This window comes from Gorilla gorilla, chromosome 17, assembly GCF_029281585.2.
Source record: "Gorilla gorilla gorilla isolate KB3781 chromosome 17, NHGRI_mGorGor1-v2.1_pri, whole genome shotgun sequence".
In the NCBI taxonomy this organism is placed as follows: domain Eukaryota; kingdom Metazoa; phylum Chordata; class Mammalia; order Primates; family Hominidae; genus Gorilla; species Gorilla gorilla.
Genome location: NC_073241.2, coordinates 65,620,639 through 65,634,126, shown reverse-complemented (window position 1 = coordinate 65,634,126; position 13,488 = coordinate 65,620,639). Strand labels below are relative to the sequence as shown.

The following is a 13,488-nucleotide window of genomic DNA, read 5'->3' as shown; positions in this document are numbered from 1 at the left end:
ATGATAAAAGTCTTAGAGAAAAATTGAAGTAAATCTTCATGACCTTGGATTAGGCAATGATTTCTTAGATATAAAACTAAAATTATAAGCAAAAAGAAGAAAAAACTGGGTAAATTAGATTGCATCAAAATTAAAAATTTTCTGTTTAAAAGAACATCATCAAGAACACAAAAAGGCAACCCACAGAATGGGAGAAAATATTTGCAAAGCGTATATCTGATAAGGGACTTGTATCCAGAATATATAAAGAACTCCTACAAAATTTAACAATTAAAAAAAGCCAAATAACCCTATTTTTTAAGTGGCCAAGGATTTGAAGAACATTCCTCCAAAGGTGATATACAAATGCCCAATAGGCACATGAGAAGATGCTCCCATGTGGTCATTAGCCACATGGGAAATGCAAATTAAAATCATGCTGAGATGTAATTTCAAACTCACTAAAAACAGCTATAATCAACGAGACAGACAAAAACAAATTCTTACCACATTGGTAAGAATGTGGAAAAACTGGAACCCTCATACATTACCAGTGGGAATGTGAATGGGGCAGCTGCTTTGGAAAATCATGTGGCAGTTCCTTAAAACGCTAAATGTCGAGTTACTAACTGATCTAACCATCCCATTCTAGGTACATGCCTAGGCAATGTAAAAACACATGTCGACACAAAAACTTGTACGTAAATGTTCATACCAGCATTATTCATAATAGAAACAACTCAAATGTCCATCTGCTGGTGAATAGACAAACAACATGTAGTGTATGCATACAATGGAATATTAGCCACAAAAAGGAATGAAGTACCAATGAATACCACAACATGGATGAACCTTGAGAAGTTATGCTAAGTGAACGAAGCCAGACACAAAAGGCTATATATGATTTTATTTAAAATGAAATGTCTAGAACAGGCAAATTCACAGAGACAGAAAGTGGATTCATGGTTACCAGGGATTGGAGACGGCCGGGGGGAAATTTGGTATGACTGTGAATAGGTGTGGTGTTTCTTTTGAGGATGATGAAAATGTCCTAAAATTGTAGTGATGGTTGCATAACTCTGTGACAATATTAAATACCACCGAATCAGACACTTTAGGTGAGTGAATTGTATAGTATGTGAATTACAGCTTGTAAAGCGCTTCTACTTCCGGGAGGTTCACAGCATCATGACAGGCATGGGACACCCGGGCAACGCCCTGTCCTCTGATCATCTCCTCTCATGGGCATTATTGCCCTGTTTTCTCCAACAGCAACATATTAGGTCAACAGAGGGGCAGAAGGGACGGTTAGGAGTGGAATGAGCCACCCTGAAGCCACCTTCAGGGCAGTGCTTCTTCCCCAAGCTGCCACTGTGCTGCCAGAGCAACCACCCAGGCCACACCCCCAGAGCTCTGGGGCCAAAGCTCTAGCTTTTCCACATACCAAAGTCTGTATCTGATGGTCAACCCTAAAGACTCACTGCAAACTATGTCTTCTTTATTCATTCACTAAACATTTATTGAGCACCTACTGTATACCAGGCCCTGAAATGGGCATAATGCCTGGCACTGAGAACACAGACATGAGAGAAAAAGTCAGTGGGCTCTGAGCCCAGTAGAGGGGAAAGTGAGTCAACAATAACACGGGAAGTTTCCTGGGAACACAAACGCTGGGCTCCCAGACCAGGGAGATGAAATAAAGGTTTGCTTGGGGAAGGAGCACTGAGTTGAATAGTGCAAGACAGCAACGAGCTAGCCAGGTGAGGAAGGTGAGGAAGGGTGATCAGACATGACAGCCAACAGCATGGATGAAGAGCTTCCGCTGCCTCTTGGAACTCCTAGACTGTGCTATCAGTCTTAGAAGAGCTGTTTCTTTTCTCTATGTGGATATCACGCCTGCATGCTTCAGACCAGCAGCTTAATTCTTACAAGGCAGGTGCTGAAGGAGATGTGCATGCCCCTTCACCCTGCTCAAGGAGAATTACCCCCAAGAAGGTTTCCCATGGTTAGCAGAGGATGGTGGTTCTGGTGGTCTCCTCCTGGAAAGGGAAGGAATTTGCCGGGCTGCAAGACTCAGCCCGGTGAGAAGCACTGGTCCAGAGTCCAAAGGCCCCAGTTCAAGTCTTTGTCCTGCCTTTTACCTGTGGAGTCACTGATGCTCTCAGACCCAGCTCCCCAGCAGGGGGAGTGAGCCCCTCCTCGCAATAATAATGAGTGATTCCATGACCTGGTCAACCTATCGCCATTGTGAACACTTGCCTCAGTCATTGCTCACACACTTATTCACACAGCCATAAATCAACCCATTCATGGTAGAGTCATGCGGCCCATCTGCTCCTGGGAGGTGATCCACCACATGCTCCAGGCTTGGCTCCCGGGCGCTAGACATCCTTGCGCTTCCCTTGATGGGAATACTCTTTAGCCCTGGCCAGATCCCAATGCTTCTACCCCTGGCTCCTTCCTGCCAACTCCTTGGCTGTGCTTGTGCCCATCACTGGCTGTCCAACCCCTGCTCCAAGTAACCACTGGCACTATGTCCTGGGTATGGGCCAACTCGCTACATTGGTCTTCAGCTTCATTCCTTGGTGATGGAGCTACCTCTGTTTGCCAAGAAGTCTCTAGAAGGCATCTTCCCACTCAGTGCCATGAGACAGCCCTTCCCCTGTACCCCCCCATGCCTGCCCTATAACACCCATCATCCTGGCCCACACCACTGCCACCTCAGGGCATTAACCCCTTAGCTTCTCAAACACTCCTCCCCGTGGGGCATGCAGATCTGCCCGCCAATGCAGGACCTGCCCTACACACCCCACTAACTGAGACTATGTCTCACCAGGTTGATGGACACCCCTCTTTATGATCAAGACCACTGTGGAGATTCCACATTAATATCATCACATTCTTGCATACACTTCAGCGTTTTCTTTCCTCCACAGCTGACCTTAATAATTAACAAGTAAATTCTGTTACTAGTTTGAAAGGCTGGTGAATGGACAGGACAGAGGATTCATGCTAATGTGGCTCCTGGAGAAGCTGTCATCCAGTGTAGCCCCAAGGGCTCTGGAAGGCGGTCTCAGGGGCACAGGGGTCTCCGCCCACAGGAAGTTGAGCAGCCAAGGCCACATGCTCCTGAGCCTCAGCCAAACAGTTCCAATATCATCTATGTACCTTACATCTCTACTCCCTATAAGATATCATATGAGAAAGCATTGTGCAGCTTGAAAACTATGTAACAATCATTGATCATCTACCAGCTCTCACTCAGTTCACCACAACCCTACAAGTATTATTATAAGTATCACTATTTTTCAGATGAGGACACTGAGGCACAGAAGTTAAGTAGGATATTCAAAGTCCCAACCACTGACTGACAGAACCAGGATTCAAACCCAGGCAGCTCAGGAATGCACACTCTGTATCCTACTCTACATTGGATGGATTCATGTAGGGTGTCTGCAGAAGCTCACAGTAGAGTTTAGAGAAGCAGCCTAACATATAGGAAAATGTGTCTTCGGGAGTCAGACAAACTTCAATTCAAATTCTTACTCCATCACTTATGCTCGAGTCTTTGATATCTAGGAACCTTTTTGAACCTCAGTTTTCTTATCTATAAAATGGAGTGATGACACCTATTTTGCAAGCCTGTTGGACTTGGGTTAAACTGAAATCATGAGTGTGAGGGTCATAACAAGGTGCAGAGTCCCTGGCAGATGTGCAACCAAAGCAGCAGGGCTGTTACCACCATCATTAGTGCCCACAAGCACCGGCAGACAGCAGGGAGCATGCTGGTGGGGAAATGTACATGAGGGAGGATCAATGAATTGGTAGAGACTGGAGCAAAAAGAGAATTTGTAAAGTACTACTTTTTAATATGGTTGCAGGTTGGAATCACCCAAAAAAGCTCTGTGGCCTTATAAAGCCCTCTCAAGCCAGCTCTACATTTGTCTGTTTAAAAAGCTTCACATGTGACTCTGGACCACATTCCTATGTGGTGGGGAAAGGGGAACAAGAGTAGTCCTTGGAGGAAACTGAGAGGTGAGCAAAGACTGACAGGGAAAGCAGAGGACAGCAGGCATATCTTTACCACTGATCAGTTGGTCCAGACACATGATGCGATTACACTGTATACTAATGGACCCTGAAGCCCTTCTCTGTGCACAGCACTGGTCTCAGGCATGACTTCATCCCACAGCAGGCACAGAAGCAGGTGCACCTGGTCAACGTTTACTGGAGGGCGGGTGTGTAGGTAAGCAGGTGGACAGATGGGTGACGTGGTAAGCCAGGTGAGAACACACACGTGGTCTGATCACACACAGAGAGTACCCTAGTGGGGCCTGCCATTAATATGGGCTCCTGCGAACAGCCTCTTCTCTTTACCAGTCCATGAAAGTGGTTTATAGACTGTTCTGACTCAAGCTGCCCGCCAGAATATGCACTATCAATAATTCCAAAATTCCGCAATAACCTTCCAAATATAAGAGCTCCCAGTCCCCAAGGGCAGCTCATCTCAGATCAAATTCATTCATTCTAAAGTGAATATGACTGATAGGCTCAGGGCGGGGGGCAGATTTTCAAAAAGAGTTTGCTAACCCAAACACACCCCCTTTAAATGTCACCTGTAAAAGGCATTTGCATCCCTCTCTCCCCACCCCCAACCACTCCTAATCCTGTGCCAGAAGGTCCGGACACAAATGGGCCATCCTCATTCCCGCACATGCCAAGGCTGTTTTGAGGCCCATAAACGCTGAGGGAAAACTCTTACAAGGTATAAAATCTAGCTCTCAAAAACATAAGAGTAATAAAACAAGGCAAGAGGACCAGTATATTTGTGAGCTGTCTGACTCAGCTCAAATCAGTATCTTTGTGGCAGGCCACATTTCAGCAGCTGTATTTGTAGCAGCAATGCCTATTCAATGCCATATCAGTGTGACAGGTGACCCAGCACCAGCATGATGAGCATTCCATGAAAACTGGTCCCACTTCTCATTGCCTCTAAAAGCATCTGCAGGTGCCACCTTGCTTTAAAAAAAAAAAAAACAGGCAAGGCCACAATGTGAACTTAGGGCAGGTCAAAGCTCATCAAAGTCCACACTACTGAAATGAATTTGACACCTCACCATTATCAAAAACCTACTAAGTGCTTAGCACTGCTGGGCACAGACCACTGAGCAGCTGATTCAACTTCTGGAACCCACAGGCAAACTTGAAATGCCATGTTTTAAATAGAAACAGAGCCTCACTTCATTTAACCGACAAAGGGGGAAAAAAAGGAAAATAATTATTATGCAATTCCCAGTATACATGAACCTTACAGCCACAAACAAGACTTATTCCTCCATGTGGACAAGAATCACATCTGTTCCATATTTTGGTATGTTCACAGTCATATAAACATGTCCTCACAGCTAGCTCTTTGGGAAACTTATGAAGCATAAATTCTTTGTTCATCCTGAGTTCTATAAACATTGGTCCTTAGCTTTATTCCATTTCTGTTTTTTGTTGTTGTTGTTATCCTATTTCCACCTGTATTTTATATATTCAAGAAATCCTACCTTGAGATGTCACACACCCATAAAATAACGTAGGCCAAAAAATAAAAACTTGAAAATTGAAATTGCATCCTGCAAGCCTTCCATGACTATCAATTTGGCTCATACGAACCTGACACTTACCTCTACCTCCAAAGAAAGTGGAAAGGAAAGAAGAATATCTCCATAGCTTTAAAATATGATTTGATCTTTGAAATAAATCCTTCTGCAATTGTAAATGTTAATATAACTAGACAAATTGGTGGAATCGAACCTCTTCATCATTTCCATTTAATAACCCAGTGCTGTGAAGTGTTGTGAGGCCCATCTTACAGATGCACAAATTCAGGGCTGGAGAAATCAAAGAAAATAGCTACTAAATGGAAGAGACAGGGATTTAACCCTGAACTTTCAGCCATATGTCCATTTCTCTTTCTACCTCATGGGGGCTGATGTCTTATAAATAAGGAATGAAGTAAAGCCTTCACACAGAGCAAGGCCCCAGCTATGGATACCCCAAGGGCACTGGGGCTTGCCTTAGCTCAGTGGTTCTCAGCCCTGGTCACCTGGTAGGATCACCTGGAAAAACTTTTAAAGGACACCAATGACTCACAAAAGTCAGAATATGAAGAGAGCATTAGTGGTATTATCATCTATTAGATCATTGGTTTCATATCAGAGTATAAATGTGTAACTGATTTTACACTTCTAGTAATTGCTAACCAAAAGGACCGAAAAAAAATTCTAGAGACGAAAGCTAGAAGCACTCATAGTCACACCATAAGAACAGCAAGCATGGCGGCCCTCAGGTCCAAGGCTGGAGGAACAATACCACAAGCACACAACTGCTCAGCTACCCAGTGCATTTCCCTTGAGCCCCCCAATAGCCACTGAACTGGGTGCATGAGAATTGCACGAACTGATGACTCAGGCCTTGACATCACCTAGGGGCTTGTCAGAAATTCAGGATCTCAGGCCCCGCCCAAGATCTACCAAATCTGAGTCCCCAGGTGATACATCTGCACACTGGCATTTGAAAATGTGCCCTGCAGGCATTTGGAACCTAGCATGGGGTCAGGCCATATGCATGCATACTATTCTACAATAGCAACAACTTGCCTCCTTTTAGGTGTCAGCTGCTGGGCCAAGTCTTTCACACTTTCACCTCATTTAATTCATCTTATCAACTCCATAAGGAGAACACTACAATCCCTGATTTATGGATAAGGAAGCAGACACCTGGAGAGGTCACCTGAGGTCACAGAGCAGTAAGAGGCCAGGTCTGGATATGAACCAACATCCCAGGGGATATGTCACCAACACCCCAAGCAGGCAACACCTCAGCAGATGGCTGACCTGGGGCTGGCTGTCCAGAAAAGCTTGTAGACTGAGAGAATCCCTACAGGAGGGCAGGACCAAGAGACAGGAAAGCCCAGGAGGTCAGAGAGGCCTGGGTCAGTGGCCAGCACTGCCCAAACCCTCAGGGAGCAGATTGCGGGAGGCAAGAAAGGAGAACGTAAGTTACCTAAACCAGGGAAGTTCAGTTTCTGCCTCTGTATGCAGGGGATATCAAAACCTCCCTGCTAATAAGGTAGAAATATGATCCCACAAGTAAAGCCTTCACACAGAGCAAGGCCCCAGCTATGGATACCCCAAGGGCACTGGGGCTTGCCTTAGCTCAGTGGTTCTCAGCCCTGGTCACCTGGTAGGATCACCTGGAAAAACTTTTAAAGGACACCAATGCCCACTCTACCTTCAGCAAGTCAGATCCCACTGGGCTGCCACAGGGTCCAGGCACCAGTTCTTTTTAGAAATTGCTCAGGTATCCCAATACAGTTACGAATATTCCCACCTTAAATTGAAATGTCTTTGACTGATAGTTGCTGGCCAGACTCTAGAACAATTTCTAATGGAATCCGTAATTATTTGGCTAACCTTTTCTTATGATTTTATGTTTTTGTGTTTTTTTACTAAAATCTCCAGTGTTTTTATGATGACTAAGAGTTAAAATTCTGCATGGAGTATATTTGTTTGGGGAAGATCAACAGTAAGATCCGTAAGTGATAAGTTCCATTCTGAGAGCATGTATGGGTCAAGTAACCCCGGCACACGGGAGGCCTTCTCAGGTTCCAATCTTAGTAGGTGGCACAAAAGGAGGACTTGCCACTCATCTTGCAGTTAATGTCAGAGACGTTTCTTTAAAGCTGGGAGCAGAATTAGGGAACTTTGTGAACTAACTAGTTTTCTTCATTCTATTCGACACCCCCGATAAGCATGCAGATTCACCTTATGCAATGTCTTACTCTATTCTACCAGTACCATTCCAAAAGGTGGGTAGAGGGAGGAGGGAAGCTGCGGAGCACAGAACACACCCTAGGCCAGCCCCCTAGGGGAGAGAGGAAGGAGACACACATAGCTCCCTCAACTACTCTGGGGCTTTCCTGGCTGGGCTGGGGCCTGCTGCAGCTCTGGTCTTAGAGGATTTTCACTGAGCAGCTCCGAGAAGCACTGGATTCTGCACCCTGCACCCTCACGGCCCCCTCCCAACAAAACTATCCTCAAAGATTTTCACTTCATTGTCATGACTTAGCAACGTCTAACCAAGGAGAACTTTCCTATGGCCTTGCCAGCTTAAGCGTCTAACTTGCGTCACCGTTGGCCACAGCTTCAGCTCAGGCAAACACGCCTCTCAGCAGATGTGAAACAAAAGATGCTGCTATGTGTAAACCTTTGGTTTTCTGCAGCTGATGGAAACTAACTGTGGTTCTAGTTCAGATAATCTGAAAAGTGGAACATATTTGTTAAAGCCTTAAAAATCAGAAAGATAGAAAATTCCTTTCCACTCTGCACAAAGCCTTTTGTGACATAAGGGAAGGGAAAGGCTCAAAAGGATCACACAATGTCACATCAAACAAGCAGTAATGGATGTCAGGGAAAGAGCACTGGACTAAAGTCGTGGAAAAATGGACTGTAGTCCTGGCCCGACAGTTGCTAGCTGTGTGACCTTGGACATGTCCCTTTTCCTCTCTGGGGTATTTTCATATATATATATGTGTGTGTGTGTGTGTGGGTGTGTGTGGGTGTGTGTGTATAATTGCATCACATTATATATCACTAAAAATATACATTATAATTTTTATATTGCATATTACATACTATGATAAAATATATAATATGTATTTCACACATATATATGAGAAAATATCCCAGAGAGGTAGTGGCATGGGTTATGTGTGTATATAAGGGATATAGATCAAGATGAGCACTCAGGTTCTTTGCTGTCATCAGTGTATTAATCTATAATGAGCCAGTTGCGCTCAAGAAGGCCTCTTTGCTGCCATGTGAAAAGAAGAACAAGCAGTGATCAGCCTTCCTCACTCCTGAAGCCTCATCACTTTTTCTGTTTTTAAAAACAAAAGGACCACGCCCAGCCGACTCAGTACTTCTCTCGCACCTTGCCTGCCCCAAAGGCCACCACTCTCTGTTGGCTTATACTGTTCTCAGGGCTATAATTGAACAATCACAATTTTAAAAGCACCACATTTAAGTTTCCTGCCTTAAAAACAAAATGGAATTTTTAAAAAGAATATATGCAAGAGAAGTGAAGACATACGTCCACATAAATGCTTGTATACAAGGGTTCATTACAGCATTATTTATAACAGCCAAAGAGCAAAAACACAGAGGATGTGAGCAACCTTTCTGTGTAACTTACATATTTCTACTTGTAAATCAATGAATTGGTAAAAATGGTCCTTTAGGTCTGCTTAGCCAGTAATGATGGCCACTCTGTGCTACATACCATGTGAGGGATAGAACATGAGGGGCCAGGTTAAGCACTGCCCTCACAGGTTTTCAACAGGTGATAACTCAGAACACTTTTACTTCCTTGATTGCATCTAATCTTCCCAAAAGCCCAGAGAGCATAGAATGTTGTTGTACCTGTTTTACACATTGGGAAAGTGAGGCTCAGAGAGGTGCAGTAACCCAACCAAAGCCACATACTGGCTGGAGCTGATACACAGAGCAAGATCCTGGGAATCAGCCTCTTGGTCTAATGCTCTCTGAAGACATGTGCCCACCCCTCCTTCTCATGCTCTTGGAAGTTGACAAAGGCATCCTTGCCAATGACAGGCTGTCTTAGTTCATTCAGACTGCTATAACAAAATACTTTAGACTGGGTAATTCATAAACAATAGAAATGTATTGCTCACTGTTCTGAAGGCTGGGAAGGCCAAGATCAAGGTAACGGCAGATTCAGTGTCTGGTGAGGTCTTGTTCCTTATAGGTAGCACTGTGTATGTGTCCTCATAGGGTGGAAGGGGAAAGTGGTTAACAAGCTTCCTTGGGCCTCTTCTATAAGAGGATATCAATTCCATTCATGAGGGTGGAACCTTCACCTCCCAAAGCCCCTACCATTTGATACCAGTGCTTTGGTGATTGGATTTCATCACATGAATCTGGGGGGACACCAATATTCAGACCACAGCACGCCATGCATCACATCCTGCAAAATGCTGGCCAAACTCTCCTTCTCCCTAACTAGTGTCCAGCGGCTCCCTGGAATGCAAGAGTGATCCACCCCTCCCTCCAGAGCAACAGGTCAGCCTTGCACTTTCACATAAAAGGCACAGAGAGTGAAGCCAGCAACCGACACTTTCCTCCATCTCCCTTCTATAACTCTCCTTCCTCGATGTCAAATGTCTTCACCATCCTGATCCTTTTTTTCTTTTGTGACCACTTATTCTGCTTCCGGGATGGGTCCTCTCCTCCTCTGTCCACGGAGAGAAAAGGAGGATGCCATCCCAAAGGAGATGGCTGTGGACACTCACTTCCTGGTTGCCTTTGGTTAGACCTCTGCTCCCAGCCTCCATCCCTGTTCCAGGGTAAGGCCTGCTCTCAGCTCTGGTGGATGCACTGAGTGAGAAGAACCCCACCCTCTTGGTCCCTTACCCAGGCCACAGCTCCCACTGCCCCAGTCTCATAGAGGACTCCTTCAGACCAACCACAGTCTCCTTCTCAGACCGCTCATGATTCACCTGGTTCACCCAGAGATCTAGGGAAAATTCAGCCTCTGGGTGGGGTCTGGGATTCTGCATTTCTAACTAGGTAATGTCAATGCTGCCGGCCTGGGGACCACACTTTGAGTGGAAAGTCCTAGAGGTCTCCAGGAAAGAGCTGTGGGGGTAGGGGCAGACAGGAACCAATTGGACTTACAAGAACATTGTCCTCTCCATTTAGAAGAGGAACAGGAAAGAACAACGTTTCTATTTTTCTTTTGGTAAAATTTATTGGAGTAATTACTTTTTTCACTCTATTTTTAAGGTCTTGCTTAAATACTGAGCTCTTCTAGAATGTAAAATTATCATTTATTCAAAAGCATATTTCATTTCCAGTTCATTTTTTTCCATGGCTCTATAAACATACAAAAATAAACCTTGAAAACTAATTAAAATTATCCATAAACTCTACTGTTGAGAATCAGAGCTGGAGAAATACATTTCAGTTCATAGAAAGATGCATGGGGAGCTGAGGAGTGACAGACGTCTGCGGCCAGGATCCACACCTCACACCCTCTTCCTGTCCAGCTTTTGGGAACATTCTTACATTTTTATTTTCTCCCGGTGAATGAAGGAACTCTATGATTCAGAAGGAGCAAAGTCAAATTCTGCCTGAACCCTCAGGCCTGGCCTGTTGGGCCATCAGCCATCTCGTGCCTCTAAACTCAAAACTGTCCTCTAACTGTGTACTCACTTGGTCTTCCTCCCAGCAAGATGGGAGCTCAGAGCATCTTCCTGGGGGTGGCTATAAACAGTTGATCCTGGATTCCCAGCAATAGCTCTCTATAATACTCTAAAACCAAATGAGCCTTCTGCAGCAGGGTCATCAAGACTAAATGTGGAGCAAGAAGAAAAGCAGAGGGGGCTAGAAGGCCCTAGAGCACCTGAGCACAAGGCTAGCCAAACCAGCAAGGTGCATGCCCTGAGCCCCAAGGGCAGCCTGGGGTGGAGAAAATGCCTCCAGGAGCCACTTCCTCAGGGTCACCCACCAAGATAAGAGCGGAGCTCTGGGACAAGATGGGGACCTCAAAGACAGACTGCTACAGGATCTCCTAAGGGAGCTTTCAAATTGCAAAACAAAGACACACATAACATCTGTGTGTGGACACTTAGGATTAATCCACATCAGAAAACTCAAATACATGTCTAGTCGTACTCAAGTGAGACAGCTCACAGACCCATAGGTGCAAGCTGGGAAGGGCAAGGCCTTGCATGGCCGTGTTCGGAGCTGAAATAATGAGTCATAGCCTGCCCCAGATGCTTGCCCTCCTTGGGACAAACGAACAGGACACTGAAATTGGGCCAGGCCAGCAATCTGGGGCCATGGAAAGGTGAAGCACCTGACCTACACCTTCCAGTGCCCCATTATCAACACCAAGGAATGTGATGGGCCTGTTTTCAGAACAGCAGTGTCCCCTTCCTGGAAGGGTGGCGTAGATCTCTGGTTGCTTGATGTCAGATACAAGGTACCCAAACTCTCCTCCAATCCTGGAAAATAGGCAGCTTTGGACAAATAAGTCCTAGATTACAAAAATCTCACACTGTCTCCCAGGAGAATGAGTTCAGAGCTAGTCTCAACACCAGTCAGACCAAAAGACAGGAGATCCCAGCCTTCCCACATGCCACATATATTTCTCCTCAGATCCCCCCCATCCCTGTCCTATACCTCCCTCCTCACAACACACTGAAATGTACCCAAAAACATCGCTTTAGAGGGGGTCACAGACATACAATGTACCTCCATCATGGAAAATAGGCAGACTTTTACCTATTTTGGTAAATAGGAACTTGGAACAAAGGTTGAAGGGAACGCAAAGCACATGTGAATGAGTGGGATTACACTGACCACTCGCTTAAAGCTCTGCCTAGGCATGCACAGGGCACCAACCATACAGCAGGCACCCACCTGCCCTGGCTTGTTCCTGATATGCCCTGACCATCACAATGGAACAAATCATTGAGACTACACAACAGCTCCACTCCCCTCAGGCTCTGAGCACCTACTGCAACTGGAATCCTAACCAGTACTGAGTGCCGGCATTTTCTTTCTGAAAAAAACAGTGGTTATAGAATTACAACATGATCCAGCAATTCTATGCTTGGGTATATATCCAAAAGAACTGAAAGCAGCTTATTACCACACTTAAAAGACAGCATCTTAGGAAGTATTGCTAGAAAGGCAGGAAGGAGAAACATCTCTCTCCACCTACTGCTACTGCCAAGAGACTAAAGATCTGCACTGAGATGCCATCAGCATCCCAAGATATGATGCAAATAGTTCAATTCATAGCACTGAATTGTTTTCATTTGCAGAACAGCATAAATGTAATGAGAAAAATATGTTAAGATTAAAATCATACTCAAAATATCCTTTTAACTTCCTGCATATTTATTCACGTTTGTGTTCAAGAATACAGCAGGAAAAACCCATTCCTTTCTGGGTTGCCTATTAAAATATCCACTCTCTCCTTCTTACTAGAAGAACCCCAGTGTTTCTTTGGGTAGCCTAGTAGCCAGATAAAACCATTCAGTTCCATGACTCCTTAGCAGCTACCTGTATCCACATGACTAAATTCTGTCCAATAACATGTAAACAGAAATGTTCCAGGAAACTTCCAGAAAGCCTCTTAAGAGCATAGGACAAGTCCTTCATCAACCCTCCCTCCTTTCTGCTGCCTAGAATGCAGAAGTAATGCCTAAAACTCAAGCAGTCAATCTGATCCCCCTGGAACAACCATACTAGCCCTAGAGTGTGGACCCCTAGTCTTCTAATTTTACATGATAGGAAAGGGCACTTCTCTCTTGAAGGCATTTCCTATTGTTTTGGGAGTTCATTATATAAAAGTAAACTGAATTCTAAGTAACCATTTTTAGGAAATTATCTTAAAAATCACCAATAAAGACAGGATTCTATAAAGATG

At 44.8% G+C, this 13,488-nt stretch overlaps 1 protein-coding gene across 9 annotated transcripts in view; it reads right to left on the bottom strand.

The window, feature by feature from the left end:
* Positions 1–13,488, bottom strand: part of FHOD3 (formin homology 2 domain containing 3) — a 479,946-nt gene that overhangs the window by 366,744 nt on the left and 99,714 nt on the right. The window lies entirely within an intron of this gene.